General features: G+C 39.2%; 1 non-coding gene across 1 annotated transcript; it reads left to right on the top strand.

Moving 5' to 3' along the window:
• Positions 1 to 445: 445 nt before the first annotated feature.
• TRNAR-CCU lies at positions 446 to 518 on the top strand. Its single transcript has one exon. It is a non-coding gene; the product is annotated as a tRNA-Arg (tRNA).
• Positions 519 to 16014: the final 15496 nt, after the last annotated feature.

Raw genomic sequence — 16014 nt, 5'->3', positions numbered from 1 at the left:
CTGGCTTTGGGCAAAGCTCTTTTGTAGGCCTGATTTTTCTTTGGGGCCTTCTTTGTCCACTAGTCAAGCCATTTTGTTGATTCTGATATAATGCCAGAAATAAATAATATTTATGAAATACTGCACATATGGCTGGCACTCTCACGAGTGCCTTACAGATATTGTTTAACCCATTCTGAAATATAACCCTAAGAGGTATTATTGTTATTATTATCCCTATTCTATAAATAAGGAAAGTTGGACTTCTATACTTTAGTTGGCTAACTTTCAAGGTCAGTACAAATAAATGCAGAGTTGGCTTTAGAACCTAGTTCTATCTAAGTCCAAAGCTAGTCATCCTGGTAGCACTCCTCCTCAAGGTGCCTGGTTGTATCCCATTTCTTGTAGAACCTTTCTTTCAGCTATCACTCAGCCAGTGCATTGAAAGAGGACATTATGGGGGACTTCCCTGGTGGTCCAGTGGCTAGGACTCTGCACTCCTAATGCAGGTGGCCCAGTTTCGATCCCTGGTCAGGGAACTAGATCCCACATGCCATGACTAAAGATCCCGCATGCCACAAGGACCTGTGCAGCCAAAATAAATAAATATTTTTAAAAAGCAAAAAGAGGACATTATGGGCCCAGCACATAGGAGATATTCAAAGTGCTAATGGCTAACTAAAGTATTAGCTGATAAAGTTAGGTACATTAACTGTGATTTTATATAGAGAACCCTTTGACTACAAATGCCTTCAAGGCCTAATGAAGCTGTTCCTATAGAAAGATCACTGGCATTGATATATGAAGTGGTAACCACAGTACCCCCTGGAATCACACCATGGAAACAATTAACTACCTTCCTGCTTGTTGCTACACTACTTCCTCTTGGATGATGCTTCTGAGGTCTTAACAGAAACCCACAGCACCACCACCACTTTCTTCCCTTACGTCTCATGAGTCAGGGTGTTTTACAGAGGGGCAAAACTAGACCCTTTGCCAAACTGCAGCTATAATAGCAATCAAAGAGGTAGGAATTTCCAAACCCAGTCAGAAGGGAAATTTAGAATACTCTCATGACTTAAGTGTTCTGCCCACTCGGTAATCTGTGGAGCTTGTCTATTTTTGTTTTTAAACAAACATAACTAGAGATGTGATCTTGGGGCAGTGGAGGCAGAGGAAATTCTTCACTTGTTGGGACCTAATTTTCTTCTTCTATTAGAAAAAAAAAAAATAGGCTCAACAAAAATTGTCTCTAAAGATCACTCCAGGTCAATAACTCTAAGAAATGTGCCACATTTAAGACTTTTCTTAAAAATCTGAGCATTTGTATCTAGATATAGTTTCAGATTGAAAGGAACCTGGAGGATCTTCCAATTTAACCCTTACTTGTGCTGTTCTTGCCCCTAGTATTAAAAAAAAAATACATAAATGTTCACTGCTATTGAGCCAACTTAATCTTGATTTATGAATCCTCTCTGATTTATCTCCGGCACATGGCCTTTGGCAAAGCCAAGAAGCTCCCTACTTCTGGTACCTATAACTGTTATTGGCCTGCCTTTCTACTGCACCAAAATCCACTCCACATAATTGCACGCACCAGAGAAAACACTTTAGATCACAGGAGAGGTGTTAGGCAAAAGACAAGGCAACGTGGATTTAACAAGCCATAGAATGACGGGCCACTTAAAAGTCTTCTTTGAGCTTCCTTTCTATCAGATATGTAGAAATATTCTATGTGGGGAGAGAAGACAAAAATACTGACCTAGTGAACAAAAGGAAATAGAGTGCCAGGGAAGCTGGCCTCCCTGTGAAAAGGGAGAATGTTCATGCTTCTTTATAAATAAAGGACAACAGGGGCCAAGGTCCAAACCATAAATGACCCAAGGGCTCTTTCAGTAATGAAAGAGAGAATGTGAAAAACTCCAATGAATCTCTGCCTTGACTTAGGCTACAAGGCAGCCATGACAGAGAAAAATGTGTCCCAGGAGGAAAGGTCATGCCTGTTAAGACAAGTGTAAAGTCATTCCAAACACAGCGCCCCTGTGCTCTGATGAAAGGCTTTGCTGGTCATTCACTGCCTGCTGCCCTGGCAGAAGGCGCAGAGGCCACGTCTGAAAAGACAGGCTGTAAGGAAAGCACAGTATAGCATGGCCACCTGCCAAGGGTCGAGGGGTGGACTTAGGGGCTTTATCTTATTGGCCTCTTTTTGCCCTGTGAGACCATAAAATAGCTTTCATCACACATAAGAAATACAGGTTTGTGGAAGGAAGAGAGAGCTGCTGCTTCTTCAGCTGGTTGCAAAATCAAGCAAGTCTCTAAACTTTTTAGTTTAACGTGTCTGTCTCTGACAAAAAGTGGGAGAATGCAATACAAGCATACTGCTGGGGGCTTGCGTTTATTCATATCATTTTCTCTATCATGGATGTTCTGCTCATAAAATTCTGAGAAGCAAATATGTAACCTTCCCTTTCCAAATTATTTCCCCCAGCAAATGGCCTTGGTAATGGGCAACACTAAGGATCATATGGGAATTCCACATTTCTGCAGTTCCCCCCTTAAGGTCTTTTATGGTCCTGAGCTAAAATCTGATCCAGAGCTACCAAGTTAGCAAGCTGGTTCCAGAGATTGTGAGTCACCCAGGAGACCTATTACCTGCTAGCTCTTCCAGGACGCTTGAGGCTTCTTAAACAAGTCTGAAGCCATGGCCAATTTTTTCCATATCTTGGGGTGAACTTACCCAAGGTCTACACTGAACCTGACATGACCACCTAAAATGAGTCTCCAGGGTCCCTGAAACCAAAGAATAGATCAGTGTAGTATGGGGTATAAAAACAACCACCAAACAAGTCACTTAGGTCATTGGTGTCAGAGAATGGCAGATACTTGTTTAGCTAACTATCTTAAATCTCAGATCTATTATATTTTTTGCACTTCATAAGTAAATTTTTGTCTTTATTTCTAAAATATATTTGGACTTCTTGATTTTAAAAAAAGAGTGGTAATTAAAAATTTTCAGCAATACACTAATCTTCATCTTTGATTTGAGTTGACTGCGGTAAATACAGTTAACATATGATATCCTCATGCATGTGTGCTAAGTCCCATAGACATGTCTGACTCTGTGACCCCATGGACTGTATAGCCCGCCAGGCTCCTCTGTCCGAGGAATTCTCCAGGCAGGAATACTGGAGTGGGCTGCCATTCTCTTCTCCAGGGGATCTTCCTGACCCAGGGATCAAACCTGCGTCTCCTGTGGCTCCTGAATTGCAGGTTCTTTACCACTGAGCCACGGGGGAAGCTGTATCTCCTTCACAAATAAGTGTACAATAGTGTTATTGACTGCAGATACAATGCTGTACATCACATCTCTGGAACTTGACATCCTGCTTAACTGAAACTAAGTCACATTCACTAATTAGCAAGTCCCCATTTCCCCCTCCCCTCAGCCTCTGGCAAGCACCACTCCACTCTTTCCTTTTAAGAATTTCACTGTTTGGAGCCTCATATAAGTGGGATCATGCTTATTTCACTTAGTATAATGTCCTCAACTTTTATCCACTTTGTTACGTATTACAGACTTTTCTTCATTTTATGGCCAAATAGTATTCCAACGCTTGCATGTGCCTCATTTTCTTTATCTGTTAATCTGTCAATGGACATTTAGGTTGTTGTCACACCTTGGTTATTGTGAACAGTGCCTCAATGAACAAGGGAGTGCTAGTATTTCCTGAAGATCCTGACTTCAATGTTTGGTTTTTTGTTTTGTTGGTTTGCTTTTTTTTTTTTTTTTTTTTTGCATAAATACCTAGCTGTGGGATTGCTGGACATATGACAGAATGGATACATGGGTGTTCCTCTGTCACTAAAAATTGACTGAGTTCTTAAGTAAAGATTTTAGCTTTTATAGATCCATTTTGAGCATCATCAAATCTTACCAACTATTTTAGTTCTTATGATTTGCATTTAGAACCAGAGGAAGTGGACAAATTGTACTCATAAGATAATTTCCAACTTTTTATTCTATAAGTTTGTGAATGTGACTATATAGTAAGTGAAAATAATAGTCTCCCTGCAATGCGACAACCTAGGAAAAAAAAAAAACAACTCCATTGCTTTCTGCATTTTGTTATTCACATTTAGTTTCAGAATACTACACGGTCCATAGTTTGTATATTATTGTATATATACAATATATTATTGTATATTATTTCATTATTAGTATAAACATGAAAACTCACTGATTACCCTGAGTGCACACATGTTAGTAAGCTATTAATTGAAGAAAAAAGTCTTCCTTGTGACCTCCAAGAATAAAACAAATTATGTATTATATAATTATTCTGATTTTCCAAATAAATTCAACCATGTGCTATACCACCAAAGTTAATTAGTAATATATTAAGTTAATTCCATCAAACGCATTGCTATTCATCATTCCCAACCAAGTATTGCAAAGGCCATAAATTATTTCAAGGTATACCCAAAAAAGAGATATTACTTTTTCCAGTTTAGCATTTAATTTTTCCACTTATCTACACTTCACCTACTTTTTTCTAGCTACATTTACATTCATTCTCTCTTCTCTGGTAGATGTTCTGTATTGTGTTTTCTGTCCCTTTCCAACAATCTTTTCTTTGTTTCTGATGGTTTCAACTCCCCTCCATTCACCAACTCCAATCCATTCATCAATATTTTCTTATTCTTCCTTGCTTCTGCCACCATGGTTTCCTTTGTGTTCTCTGACTTCAATGCACCACTTTCTCTCCATTTTCCTCCCTCCCTCACTATCCTCTCTTCCTGCAAGCTTCTTGAGTTTCTTTATCTTTTGTGCTGTTGATCAGAGCTGCATGGGCTGTGAGGAGCTGGCATTCCGGGCAGCTGCAAATGAACTAACAGCTCTTTAAGCTGCAGGCAGCTTGCAACATTCAAGCAAGAAAGAGAAGCACAGAGAAAATATCCTGCCACAAGCTTTTGGGTAATGTCAGTGTCCTAGAAACATAAAAGTCTTAGTGTTCAAATTGGCTTGATTCATCAACAAATAGCTCTTGTGGTCAGGCTGCCAGAGAGGATGCCAAAGCCCTTTTCCCTTCTAATGGAGTTTGGTTTGGGTTTTATTTATATTGTGGTGTTTTGTTTCTATCTGTTTTCCAAGAAAGCAGTTTTACTTCTTTGTGCTTTGTTTTGCCCACCTGCCTTGCTGGGATATTTTCTGATGCTTATTTAACTTGTCATAGTGGAGGCAATGGTTTATCCCTGCCTGGGGGCATCATTCTGGAAGGAAGATGCCAGGAGACGTGGGGATCACAAACACAGCAGTGCAAACAGGCCTGATGGGGCCTTTCTCCACAACCTCCTCTCAGCATGGACTTCTGAGCAATTAAGAGTTCTCTGCTGGATTTTGAAGATGGTACAGGGATTTGCTAGGCATGTTTACTGCCCTCCAGGAGGCAGCAATGTAGGTGTGACAACAAGACTAAAGCAAACAAAAAATAAAGTAACCAAGCAAGGCCACGCTGTAAGAGCAGCTGGAGATGAGATAAAACCAAGCCAGGGTTGACTGGGAAAAACAGAGCCTCTGGCTTTGAGCTGGACTAAGAAGAAGGTAGCTTTAGATAAGGTCAGGAGAATTCTAGGCCACAGTTTGGACCTTATCCCACTACATGTTGAAATATCTGTCCTTGGACTTTTTTTCTCCTTCATCTGCATTCTTTACCCTGGCTTTAATTACCATCTGCTGCTAAGTCGCTTCAGTCGTGTCCGACTCTGTGCGACCCCATAGACAGCAGCCCACCAGGCTCCCCCGTCCCTGGGATTCTCCAGGCAAGAACGCTGGAGTGGGTTGCCATTTCCTTCACCAATGCATGAAAGTGAAAAGTGAAAATGAAGTCGCTCAGTCATGTCCGACTCTTTGCGACCCCATGGACTGCAGCCTAGCAGGCTCCTCCGTCCATGGGATTTTCCAGGCAAGAGTGCTGGAGTGGGGTGCCATTGCTTTCTCCAAATCACCATCTAATGACTCTCAAATTTATGACTGAGATCTTCCTGTCCCAGACTTGTATTTCTGTTATTTATATGCTATCTCCAATTGGTTGTCTAATAAGCATTTCCAATTTAACACGACCACAGCAGAAATTTGTTTTTTGTTTTCCAAAATCCACTCTCCCACTGTCTTTCCTATCTAATTACATGGCACCACCAGTCACCAGTTGTTTAAGCCAAGAATCTGGGTCACTCTTAGTTCTTCTCCTTCGCTTGCACTCATATCCAGGTAGTAAGTTCTGATATTCATCTATAAAGCCTATCACCTGTCCTTCCAGTCCCCACTATCTTTGTTGTGGAACTCTAGTACAAAACGCCTTCACCTCTCCTAAGGTAATAATTGGGACATGCGTTCTCTGGTGGAAAGTCTTCAAACGACTTTCCGTTTCAATAGAATAAAATCCATCTCCTCGCTGAAACCATGTAACTCAGATAGGGACTTGAACCCACACAGCTGGGACTCGAACCCAGCCAAAACCCTGACTGGGACTCGAACTCATCATCTTTTAATTATTATCACTCACCTGGTGTCTGGACTTGCTGAGGTTCAGGTTTTTTGTGTCTTGGTGCAGAAAGAATTCAGTGAGAGACAAAGTGGTAGGTAAGAAATGGATTTATTTAGAGAAAAACACATTCCACAAACAAAGTGTCCTCAAAATACGGCCTGGTGTCCAGAATTAGAAGATGGACATCTTCTGATGGACTGTTTTTCAACCTGCCAGAGCCTCAGGAGAAGATAGCCCTTTGGGGAGTCAGTCAAAGTGTGGTTATCCCATTCTTCATTCTTTTCCTCTCTCTTCTTAAATCTTATTAACACTCGCTCTTCTTCTATATCCAACTGGAAATGAGTCTCTCTCTCTCTTTTTCTCTCTATATGTAGACTCAAAGGTGTATGCTGGTCCTTAGTTCTGCTCTGTCCATCCAGGAGTCACCTATAAAACAATGTTCAGAATACCCATCTCCCTACAGATATTAGCAACTCAGTTTCCTCAGTCTTTTTCCTTTTACCTCTCTGCCACTTTGTTTCTCTTTGTGTTTCATAACACCTAAAAAGGATCTTTGTTCCCACCGATTCTTCCTGTCCACAAACTTCTCTCTTTTTGACTATACATATGCTATCTTCATGCTTCAACTTTATTATACTTAAGCCCTTTCCTTTTCTTTTCTACCTGGGAAATATTTGCTCTGAAGTAAATCTCAGACTGTGTCTTCTTCATAGCTGACAGTCCTCCTTGATAAAGACAGGCAATACTAGACTTCAACAGAAACAAGAATGTGATTCCCAGAAAAGATCCCATTTCATTCTAGACCTGTGCTGTTTTCTGCAGGACAGTTTAACCTTGCCTTTCTGAAACTTGCAGGGTTCATCAGATCGCAATGGATTCCACAGTCTTTTCTTCTACTTGAGATCTCAAATGACCCTATTTAACAGCAATATTTCTTTCTGTGTTCATGGCAGGTGGTAATTCATCTGTAAATGTTCATTTGGCCTTGACTGTCTTTCACAGTATTCTTGCTATGATCAAAGGAAATAGAGTGCAGTGCAGAGACACCTACCAGCAAGCCAGAAAACAATTACATCCTTATTCTGGGCATCCTTTCCAAGAAATTTCACACCAGGTGTTTTTTAAAAATCCTTTGCTTTCCAATTTCCAGGAGAAGTAGCTGAGTGTCCTCACATTTTACTGGGGAGCAAGATGGAACTTGATATTAACTATAACAGTCAAGGCACTAAATTACAGGAACTTTTTTTTTTAGTTCTATTCATTTATATTAACTGAACTCCTCCCTGTCATGTCAAATAAACCCTATTTTTTTTATTAACTCCTTATCAAGCCAATGTCAGTCCTGTGTGATTCTCTGCTGTAGACTTAAGTTATTTAGAAACTTGAAAAATAGAATAGGTAGATAATTAAATTTCCTAGCCCAGCAAAAGAAAATAATTTTTATTTCTAATATTTATTATTAAAGTTCTTTTGGAAATATGAGTCTACTTGGCAGTCTTGATAAGCATGGAACAGTGGTCAGGATTTAGTTTATTTCTACATGACTAAGGACCTTACAATATTGTGGGGTAAATGTTCTGAAGAGTAGTTATAACTATTAGCAAAGGTTCTTAATCTGGGTTTCATAATTGAGCATCACAGTTTATGAGCTGTCAGAAATTAAATACAAAATATTGCACAACTTTCCTGTCATAAAATTGGCCGTCACTTTCATTACATTTTCAAAGCAGCTGAAAATAAAGTGATGAAAATAGACCAGTCTTTAGAATGTGCAGTGTATGTGGAGCATGATGCTATCTACACAAAATTTTTTTAACTAATAAAGAGATATGTAGTTATTGTTCACATAAATGTAGTAAAAGTATAAATCCTGCCTGGAATTGCTAAACACCAACTTCAGAACAGTGTTTAACCTCTCTGTTATTCTGCTCAGCTGCTGTAACAAAATGCCATAAACTAGGCAGCTTGCTGCTGCTGCTGCTGCTGCTAAGTCACTTCAGTCGTGTCCAACTCTGTGCAACCCCATAGACAGCAGCCCACCAGGCTCCTCTGTCCCTGGGATTCTCCAGGCAAGAACACTGGAGTGGGTTGCCATTTCCTTCTCCAATGCATGAAAGTGAAAAGTGAAAGTGAAGTCATTCATTCGTGTCCGACTCTTCGAGACCCCATGGACTGTAGCCTACCAGGCTCCTCTGTCCATGGGATTTTCCAGGCAACAGTACTGGAGTAGGTTGCCATTACCTTCTCCACTAGGCAGCTTAAATAACAGAAATTTCTCTTCTCATAGTTCTGGGTGCTGGGAAGTCCAAGATCAAAGTTCTGGTTGGTGAAGACCCTGCTCCTGGTTTTTAGACGGTCATCTCCTCTCTGTGTCTTCATATGGTAGAGACAGAGAGAGCTCTGTGCTTCTTTCTCTTTACTTAAGGCACCTAGTGCATCAGGACCCCACCCTTATGACTTTGACCTTATAGGTTCCTTCTCCAAACACAATCATATTGGGAGTTAGGGTTTCAATATATGAATTTTGAGGAGACACAATTCGGTCCATAGCACTCTGGGAAGGAGAGGCTACATGGAGAGTTTTAACTAGTATGCAATATTTTTCCTTAAAAAAAAAGAAAAGCTAAACAAGTGTGGCAAATTGTTCAGATCTGACTAAACAGCAGGGAATATATGAGTTTTGTTAATAATTCTTTATGCTTAAAGATTTTTGAAAAGAAGAAACAAGCAAACAAAAACTTATGTAGATTTCTCTAGAATGTTATCTCCATATGGGAAGGGATTTTGTTCACCTTGCTCTATGCTGTATCTCCAATACTTAAGATAGTGTCTGGTCTAGAGTTGGCATTCAATAAATATCTGTTGAATTGAGTAAAAGGAAATGGATAGGTAATTAATTCATATCTTTTCTGAATCTGAAGTATTCAACAACCTTAAAAATTGTTAATAATGTGTTCATTTTCTGGAATTACTTTACATTAGATGAATATTATAAATCACATGCATATCTGTAAATAAAGTCAAAAATGTCAAAGTAAGCCTGGGCATGAGACGAGGTATCTTACTTATAAAATTGATGAGTCAAGAGGTTTGGGGGCTAAATCTGGCTTTTGAAAACAACTCCTGCCAATTGCGTTCCTGTAGTCCTGCTAAGGGACAGCAGCCATGTTTTCTAACGCAGAACCTTATCACTCACTGACTCTGATTGTATCAGCATGAGAGTTCATCTTGGGGTACCTTGTCTATGGGCTGGCCAAAATCTGTAGCTGGGTGAATTGTTTCAGAACCATGAGTGGAGCCAGTCAGGTTCCTTTCAGATACAAGGAATCAAGTGGAAGCCAACAGTCTGAAAAGCTGACAATGAAGGCACAAACTGAAAATTAAGAGCTGTCATAAAGTAATGGATACATGTATGTGTATGGCTGAAACTGACACAACATTGTTAATTGGCTATACTTCAATACAAAATAAAAAGTTTAAAAAAAAAAGAACTGTCATAAAGTAGAGAGAGGTGGGATCTTCATAGTAGACCAGGTAAAGATCAAAGTTTAAAAAAAAATTAGAAACTAGAGGACAAGAAGGCAAATGGTAGAGAGATGAGCAAAGAACAGATCTACAGAAAAAAGAGATGCTGAGAGAGAAGGAAAGAGACAGGATCCCTGAGGGCATTTCTAAAGCCAAAAGCAACCCAACGAAAAGCATCTAGTCAATCTCCTTGCTTTATTTATAACTGGAAAACCAATGAGTTTAGTAATTTGCCCAAAGTTAACAGTGAAGAGGAAAGGGCACTTGGCTGTTTTTGCCTTCCTTCAGTGCTCTTAGAATGTAGTAATCCCGTGGCGGAGGGGAATAAACAACTCACAGGCTCCAAAGGCAAACATAAGGCAGCTAATCCTCAGTGCAAAACTTCTCTATTTTAGATTTACTTAAGAATTGTGGCCAACGTTGCAGCTGATTTCATAGTGTCTCCGTTTTAATACACAATGGTATTTAAATTGACAATATAGGAAAGTGTGTCAGATTGGCTCCCGCACTTGTGTGCTTGCACAGCTTGTCCTCCCAATTTGAGAACTCTTCACCTTAGTCCAGGATTTTCTTCATTCCCAGAGCACATCCAGCATTCTCAGATGGACTCTTTGGAATGGTGAACTCCTCCCTCTGACCATTTAAAAGATACTTGTTTGGACCAGATCAGAGGAAGGGGCTTTGGGAGGACTGTTACATTTGTGTGTATCACCTGCACCTTGGAGTCCCTGAAGCTTCCAGACTTCTGGGATCAACCTCCCCTTTAACAGTGTGTTTCAGCAGCATGGCCTGTCATCCCATATGTTGTGAAAAGGCCAGTGACCCTCACCCCAGCCATATTTTCTGGGGTTGCATGTGACACCTTTGTTCTCAGTGGGTTGTTTCCATTGCATTTTCTAACTGCCTGAGTGAGGCAAACACTAATTGCACCCTCAAACAGGATAGCTGCATCACTGCAAGTTGCAAAACACAACTTCCACTTGAGTGTGAAACATCTTCTTAAATGGTCCTGGATCACCTCTCGACCTTATTCACGTCTTATCTCTGCTGCTCACCTTTGCTCCCAGAGCCCTCATCCCTCTGCTGGGGAGCCGCCTGTGCAAACTTTGGAGGCAGAGCAACTCAGATCTCTTTTGGTTCTGCCCTTCCTCTCAGGCCCACGTCCTATGGGGATCAGCTTGCATCACTGAATGTCCATTTATGCACATTTCCAAAGGAAAAAAAACAGATGGTCAACGTCAGCAAAGATCAGAGTGGGCCTCACTAAAGATGTGAGATCTCAGCAGAGACTCTAAGGGTGTGGGGCAGCTGGCCAAGAGGTTCTGTGGAGGAAGGGCATTGCTGGGAGGAAGCACAGGAGCCCTCCAGTAGGAGGGGCCTGGTGTGCACACAGAGTTGGGTGGGCAAGAAGACAGCGGAAGGAGAGGGGTGGGCGAGGCCGGGGCCTGTCCCTGACTGTGTCACAGCTCAGAACTTGTGGCAAATTTTGACTTTTACTCTGAGTGAACTGGAGTTCTTTTAGGGCTTTGAGTCAAATAAGTGATATGATCTGACTTTGGTTTTCAAAAGACTGTCCAAACAGGCTAGTAAAGTGTCTGTGGCAGGGGCAGCCAAGCACAGGGATGGCAGAGCCCAAGCAAGGAAAGGAGAGTAATTCTAGGCAGAGCAGCCTGGGGACCGGCATCAGAGGAGGGCGACTGTGGGGGTAAGGAGTTTCCACAAAAAAGAACCAGCATTCCTTGGGAAAATGCCTGATTCCAAGGCTCAAGCAAGGAAGATATGAGTCTGGAGTATCTGATGCCAAAAAAAATAAGAAAATGTTCAAAGAATGATAAGAACATGGCGAAAGAATAGAGAAGCCAGTGTGAAAGAGCTCCTGCTAACCTAATTAAGGACAATATGAGCATCAGAATAAAAAATGATAGTAATATGTAAAATAAAATAGTAAAGTGATTTAAATTATACAAAATTAAAGTAAGTCAAAAATTTTTTAAAAATAGGAAACTGTGAGTCTATAAAGATTAAAAAAATTCATAGATAAATTGTTTGATGTGGCATGGGATATATACAAGGAATTTGTTGCAAATTACTTATCATTTACAAAGGAAGAAATGTAAGAAAGTGGAGAAAACTGGCAGACACTAAATGGGCTAATTGAACCTCATCAGTAATAGAAAAATTGAAACTCTGTACCACCACCACGTGATACGTTACCCCAAGGAAAACGCAACTCGCTCTGTGGCGTTCCTGTCAGAGCAGCATAATTCAAATCTATTTATGAGGAAACATGAGACAACCTCATATGGGAAAACATGTTACAAAATAACTTGGCCAGTTATCTTCAAAAATATAAACATCTTGAAAGTCAGGGGAAGCTTGAGGAACTGTTTTAAACTGAAGTTATTTAAAGAGACATGATAACTAAGTACAACATGGGAAGTAGAGTCAGATCCCTTTATTAGATAAGTTATTAAATTCTGGGACCATACACTAATGATCCTACAGTCAGGGCAGCAAAGGAGACACAGAGGTAAAGAACAGACTTCTGGAATTAGCTTTGAAATATATATATACATTATCATATGTAAAATAGATAGTCAGTGGAGTTTCATATATGATGCAGGGCACCCAAAGCCCACACTCTGTGACACCTGGAGGGTTGGAATAGGGAGGGAGGTTGGGAAGGGAGTTTCAGGATAGAGGGGACACATGTATGCCTATGGCCAATTTATACTAATGTATGGCAAAAAAAAAAAAATCACAATATTGTAATTATCCTCCCATTAAAATATATAAATTTTTAAAAATATATTGGGACCATATTGGTGAAACTTGAATGTGGTCTGAGGATTCAGTAATAGATTAAAATGTATCATTGTAACTTTGCTGATTTTCAGTGCAATTGTGTTGTTCTGTGGAACAAAGTCCTCATTATAGGTAATACATGCTAAGGTATTCAGGGGGAAGGGAGTAATGTATCAGGTCAGCAGTTATGTTCACATGGCTCAGCAAATAGAAGTCCTTTGTACTGAATTTGCAACTTTTCTGTAATTCTGTGGCTCTTAGAGAGTTTTCACGGCAGTGAAACTACTCTGTATGATACTTGATTGGTAGATGCATCATGATTTACCTGTTCGAGTTTACAGAATGCAGAACACCAAGAGTGAACCTAATATCAACTATGGACTCTGGGTGATGGTGCTGTGTCAGTGCAGATTCGCCAATTGCAACAAATGTACCCTTCCGGTGAGAGACGTTGATAATGGGGAAGGCCCTTAGTGTGTGGGCTGAGGGAGTAAATGGGAACTCTCTGCACTTTCTGCTCAATTTTGTTGTGAACCTGAAACTGCTCTTAAAAAAGAGAAAGAGTGACTATTATTAATGTAAGAGAAATATTCTGTCTCATTTACCACATCAAAATTTTAGTTCTGATAAAATGGACATTATTCTGCAGAGAATATCTGTCTCCTAAAGATATACAGAGAAAAAGAGTTTGATTATGCTGAATATAAAATTTGCTTTAAAATTATTTGGCAAAACTAATACAATATTGTAAAGTTTAAAAATAAAATAAAATTTAAAAAATAAATAAATAAATAAAATTAAATGCCTCATCTTTTAAAAATGTCCCTTATTTATATAAAACTTGTGTCTTGTATTGGCCTAAACTCTCCTGGATTTTACCTGATTGTCCCAGGTGGCTTTCTGTCTTGGATTCTAACCCGGATCATGTTTCATGGACCCTGCCAAAAGCTACCCAATTCTAGGACATAAATGTCAATCTTATGATTGGGAATCTGAAGTCAAAAATTGAGGAAAAGGAAGTGAATATTTTGATAGATTTTCACAGTGTAGACAATAGTAGGCATAACAGAAAATAGTAAACATGTCAACAATATTTCTTAAGAGAGCATAGATTGAAAGAACAAATGGGTATTAATTTGTAAAGAGATTGAGATGCTCAGTTTATAGTCAGTGCTTCTATTATTAAATTTTGGTCTTGGAGATTGTACCCTTCTTGGTTCATTTAATTTCCTGTCTAAGATGACATTTTGCCTCCAATATTACTACAACATGTAAATATCTTAAACATTTTAAACCTATCTTTCCCATGTCCCCATTATTGTAAAGAACATTATTGTTCCATTCATATGTCATGGTATGCGTACAGCGCCACATTTCCTGACAGTGTAGCAAAGAGTTTAACTTTGAGTTGAACTCCAGAGACTCTTGAGCCAAGGAGGACAAAGTCACAGCCTTAGCCAATAAAGTCCTTGTTCCCAAAGCAGTTCAGTCTGTGATATGAGTCCCAAGACATTAGTTAGAATGTAGGATTCTAGAACCTTTGAGGGAGAGGATGCTTGCTTTCAGAAAGAAGTCTTTTCATGTTGATGTATGGCAGAAACTAACACAACATTGTTAAGCAATTATCCTTCAATTAAAAATTATATATTTTTTTAAGAAAAAGCTAAAGAAAAGAAATCTTAGGGCAGAGACAAGATGGTAGGGTAGAAGGATGTGAACTCACCTCTTCTTAGGAAAATACCAAAATCACAGCTGGGCATTCATTGACAAAAGAATAACGGAATCTGCCAGAAAAGATATCCTACATCCAAAGAAAGAAGAAACCTACAACCAAGAAAACTCTGTCCAGTAAGGCTCTCATTCGGATCTGACAGAGAAACCAACTTTTACAGACAAACAAAAGCTAAGAGAATTTAGCACCACCAAACCAGCTTTACAACAAATCCTAAAGGAATTTCTTGAGGCCGGAAAGAAAAGGCCACAACTAGAATCAAGAAAATTATGAAAGGGAAAGCTCACCAGTGGCAGCAAACATAGAGTAAAGGTAGGAAATCACCCACACAAAAATATGCCATCAAAACCAGCAATCCTGAGAAGAGGAAAGTACAAACGCAGGATATTGGAAATGTATTTGAAATTAAAAGAACAGCAACGTCAAAAACCTCTTGGTAAGTACAAACAGAAAATCTACAAGAGATACACAGTAAAAAAGAAAAAAGAATCTAAACACAACACTTAAATTCATCAGCAAATCACAAGAGAACAAAACAGGAATGGAAGTAAAAAGACCCACAAAAGCAAATTCAAGACAATGAAAATGGCAATAAGAACACACATATGGAAAATTATCTTAAACATGAATGCTCCAACCAAAAACCATAGGCTGGCTGACTGTATACAAAACAAGGATTAAATCCAAGAAGAAGATGTAACAGTTGTGAATATATTCACACCCAACATAGGAGCATCTCAAATGCTAACATCCATAAATAGAGAAATCAACAGTAACACAGAAGTGTGTTTTAACACCCCATTTACACCCATGGACGAATCATCCAGACAGAAAATCAGTAAAGAAACACAGACCTTAAATGATACATTAGACCAAAAGAAGTTCTAAGAGGGGAGTTTATAGCAATAATATCTTACCTCAAAAAACAAGAAAAATCTTAATAAATAATCTAACCTTACACCTACAGCAACTAGAGAAAGAAAAACAAACAAAACCCCAAGTTAGTAGAAGGAAAGAAATAATAAAGAATAGAGTAGAAATAAAAGAAATAGAAATGAAGAAAACAATAGAAAATATTAAGGAAATTAAAAGCTGGTTCCTTGTAAAGATAAAAAAAAGTGGTAAACCTTTAGCCAAACTCATCAAGAAAAAAAGGAAGACAGCTCAAATAAATAAAACGAAAAAGGAGAAGTTAGAACTGACACCATAAAAATACAAAGGTCATAAGAGACTATTACAAGCAACTACATGCCACTAAAATGGACACCTAGAAGAAATGGACAAATTCTTAGAAAGATTCTTAGATTCTTAAAAATCTCTGAAGACTGAACCGGGAAGAAAAAAAAATATGAACAGACAAATCACAAGTACTAAAGTTGAAATTGTGCTGTAAAAATTCCCAGCAAGCAAAAGTCCAGGATTATTGTC

Source organism: Bos indicus x Bos taurus, chromosome 15 (assembly GCF_003369695.1).
Source record: "Bos indicus x Bos taurus breed Angus x Brahman F1 hybrid chromosome 15, Bos_hybrid_MaternalHap_v2.0, whole genome shotgun sequence".
In the NCBI taxonomy this organism is placed as follows: Eukaryota; Metazoa; Chordata; class Mammalia; order Artiodactyla; family Bovidae; genus Bos; species Bos indicus x Bos taurus.
The sequence above is the reverse complement of the archived record's forward strand: the minus strand, read 5'-3'. Positions and strand labels throughout refer to the sequence as shown.